Consider the following 4,493-nt stretch of genomic DNA (forward strand, 5'->3'; position numbering starts at 1 on the left):
ATGTTGCCCAACCACACCCACATTGTACGTCAATCCCCATTGCTCTGGTCCCAATGATGGAAATTTGGTTGAATAAAAGCGAGGGGACAGGGCGACGAGTGACAGCAGGCCTAGGGGCGCCTGCTATGTAAATCCAGCCCTGTAAATAAGTTATTTTCTTCAGTGTATTCAATAGAGTCTGAATTCCCAGGCTCACTTCATAGATGCACTGATGGCTCAGCTCAGTCAAGTCAGTGGCTGACTCAGGATATGATCCATAAAGCTTTAATAAAAAATAATGTAAACCAGGCTCCAGGGCCTGATGGCATACACCCCGAGTTTTAAGAGAGCGCAGTTTTAGACTGGCCCCTATTTCTGATTTTCTCAGATTCGCTTTAATTTGGTAGGGTACCTATGTATTGGAGAAAAGATGATGTCATTCCAACATTTAGAAATGGATTAGGATCTCAGCCTGGCAATTATAGGCCAGTAAATTTGACATCTATGGTGGGCAAATTATTTGGTGTTAAGGGATCTCATTCAAAGTTTTGTCCTAGTGAATGGCATTATGAGCAGCAATCAGCATGGCTTTATGAAGGATAGGTCATGTCAGACAAATTTGATTGCTTTTTATGATGAGGTAAGTAAGATGCTGGACAGTGGGGGGGCAGTAGATGTGATCTATTTGGATTTTGCCAAAATTTTATGATTCCGTGCCCCACAAACAACTGCTTTCTAAACAAAGGACTGTTGGGCTTAATGAAGTCATTTGCTCATGGATGGGAAACATGCTACAGGATAAGGTTCAGAGGGTGGCTGTTAATGGTACATTCTCTGCTTGGAGTAAGGTTCTTAGTGGGATCCCTCAGGGCTCAGTATTGGGTTCCCTTTTATTTTAATTTGTTCATTAATGACTTAGGGGAGGGTATTGTAAGTAATATCAGTGTTTGCAGATGACAAAACTATCCAGCCCAATTAATTCCATCAAGGATGCGGCATCCTTGCAACAGGATCTTGACAAACTGGCAATCTTGGGAGCTAAGTGGCAAAATGAGATTCAATGTTATTAAATGTAAAGTAATGCACCTAGGATATAAAAATATCCAAGCCACTTACAGTTGGGTCCATAAATCTTTGGACAGAGACATTTTTTAATTTTTTTCTGTATATTACCAGAATTAATTTTAAATGGATTTTGCCACTCCTAATATTGTAGCAATTTCTCGGATGTTTTTTTTCTGTAGCTTAAGGATGGCTTGTTTCACCTGCTACTTTGACCACATGTCGTCACATGGTCACATGGTCACAGCAAAGTCTCCCACATACAAGCACGCCCCTCAAATCAACTCCAGGGCTTTTATCTGCTTCATTGATAAGGACATAACTAAGGAATTGCTCACACCGGCCCATGAATTAACCTTTGAGTCAATGTTGGTTACTTTTGAGCCCCTGAAAATAAGTGATTGTGTTAAAAGTTCCTCACATTTTTATGCAATCTTTTTGTTCAACCCACTGAATTAAAGCTGAAGTCTGCAGTTCAACTGCATCTGAGTTGTTTAATTTAAAGCTCATTGTGGTAAAGTACAGAACCAAAATTAGAAAAAAGTTGTCTCTGTCCAAAGATTTATGGGCCTAACTGTATACCCCTAATGGGACTGCACTAGGCAAATCCATTATGGAAAAGGACCTTGGAGTCCTTGTAGATGATAAACTTTGCTGTAGCAAGCAATGCCAGTCAGCAGCATCAAGAGCAAATAAGGTATTGAGCTCTATTAAAAGGGGCATTGATTCATGGCAGGAAGGGGTCATTCTTCACTTGAGCACTGATAAGGCCCCCTCTAGAATATGCCATACAGTTTTGGTCTCCATCACTCAAACAGGACATTATTGTATTAGAGAGTGTACAGAGAAGGGCAACTAAGCTGGTAAAAGGTATGGGAAATCTTAGCTATGAGGAAAGACTGGCCAAATTGGGGATGTTCAAGCTGGAGAAGAGGCGCTTTGGGGATGTTCAAGCTGGAGAAGAGGCGCTTAAGAGGTGATATGATAACTATGTATAAATATATAAGGGGATCATATAATAGTTTCTCTAATGCTTTACCAGTAGGTCTTTCCAGCTGACACCAGGTCACCCATTCTGATTAGAAGAAAAGTTCCAACTAAATATTTGGAAGGGGCTTTTTTACAGAGCTGTGAAGATGTGGAATTGTATACCTATACCTATTCTATACAGTCGTACAGGCTGATACATTAGATAGCTTTTTAGCAAGTGAGGGAATACAGGGTTATGGAAGATAGCTCATAGTTGATCCATGGACAATTTTGGAGTCAGGAAGGAATTTTTCCCCCTCTGAGGAAAAATGAATAGGCTTCAGATGTGGTGTTTTGCTTTGCTCTGGATCAACTAGCAGTTAGGCAGGTTAAAATAGAGTTCAAAGGTCAAACTTGGTTTACGTGTGTCTTTTTTCAACCTAACTTACTATGTTACTATATAGGTTAAACATTACGGTACCTAAAATACAGTAGTAGAAAATGAGGAGAACACACAATAGCACATGTAATTGTAAATCTTTTTATTGTAACAAACACTATTTTTTCTGATTTTTTTTTCTGTTTTTTTTTCTTTAACTCAAGGAGATGTAATTGATGAGGGGGGGGGAATCTACAGGATTTTTTTTTTGCAAAGCCTTTTCATTTCATACAAAAAAAAAAAAACAGGAAAGAAATAAAAACAGAAACAAATGTCCATATAAACAAAAAGAATGTTCACAGATTAGAGAATGATCAGAAAGCTTTTAAAACAATTAAATTAGAACAAGGAAAAAAAAAAAAAAAAAATTGGGCCACAAATAGTGGCTGATCCTGAACAAACTGTGTCAAGATGCAAATCTTTATAATGTCAAGAGACCTGAAAAAGGGAAATAATAGACCGTTAAAACAGTGTGTGGTTCCTTGGGAAAGCAAGGTAAGTTGAAGAGGCCGCAGGCTCTACATATTAAAACATTAAATTATTCTCTGCTTGTAAATGAACCAAAGACGTAATAAAGCCAAAATACTCAGTGCTGATGCTGGGTGTTTCATTAAAGGGGCATTATACATCTAGATTTATATTTACATTTTTACCACACATTGCAAAGAAAGGTGTTCTGCCTATTCTTTTAACTTAAAATAAAATGTTATACAGCAGTTATGCTTTATTTTGTTTTTAGTTTTTATAGCTCCCCTGAAATCAGGAGAGTTTATATAAATAGACATAACATACTATGTATAAACAAATCCCCTATCTTGGGTTAAAAGGAGGAGTTCATTATGTAGGAGTTTAAACAATTGCCTCTTCCCACAATTGCTATCAAGAACTAAGCAGCTGAGAAATAAAAGTACAGTTTCAAGTTTTGCTCTGTTTAGTGCAAGAAATAACCGAAACTATAGATTTTTAAATTAAAACAATAGGCAAAAAAATAGCACAACCCTATACACCAAAGGCATGTTTAACAAGGGTGTATACTACCCCTTTAAAACACCAGTAGGCTCTCAACAGCAGGAAAGACTAACAGTATGGAACAGGGTATAGTATGGTGCAGGGTACATTCATGATAAAGAAAGATTTGATGATCCTCTTGTAAGTGCATTAATAACTATGGAGGGAGAAAGGGCATCACTTGCAGGTGAAGTTAGCAATTTCAATGAAGAGAGTAACTAAGAAATAGGATTATTGTAAAGGGAAGCGTCAAGGATTATTAAGGGAAAGAAGCTGATGAATAATACAAAAGCAGAGGATGGAGAGGAGGAAGAAAGTGTCCAGAGCAGCATTAACCCCATTCCACTTAACTAGCAGAGAAACAAAACCTGAATAGCATAGAGGTAGTTGGATTGAAAGCGTGGCATAACCCTCCCCACCCCCGGATAGCCCCTAAAGATTATAAACACACCCCGCTTTTTGCATATCACTAAAAAGAATACGGGATAAAAGAGGAACCGTTGCTGCGCTCCTGCAGAAGAGAGACTATATTAACTGCTTCTGAACTTCCTAGTCTTCATGAAGATGTCATCAATCCTCCTATTTGTATGTAATATTTACAGCTGAATACATTTCTACGACCTCACCTTCCAAAAAACAACCACCTCACCTAATGCTCTCTCCATCGGTCAGGCATTTTGTACAGTTAAAACCCCAGAGCCAGATTGCACCAAATAGAGAACAAAAGAAACGTAAATACGATCTACTCATCAGTAGCAGCAAAAAGGAGGAAATTTGATAGTAAATGGCCAAAAATGTCTTCGGTTTGCCTCCTTGTTCACCTAAGAAAACCAAACCTAAGAAAGTTAAGGAAATAAGAACGCTTAGTTATTCCCTTTGCAGCTGCATAGAGTGTTACTACAGCTCTTCTGGGGTTCAACATATGGGAGGCATGGTGAAAGTAGTGATGCATAAACTTTTGGTAAGAAAGGACTCCACATCTGACTCATATCTCTGCTGTTCATAGATGTAAGCCTGACTGAAGACAACTTAAAAG

Source organism: Xenopus laevis, chromosome 1S (assembly GCF_017654675.1).
Source record: "Xenopus laevis strain J_2021 chromosome 1S, Xenopus_laevis_v10.1, whole genome shotgun sequence".
NCBI lineage: Eukaryota > Metazoa > Chordata > Amphibia > Anura > Pipidae > Xenopus > Xenopus laevis.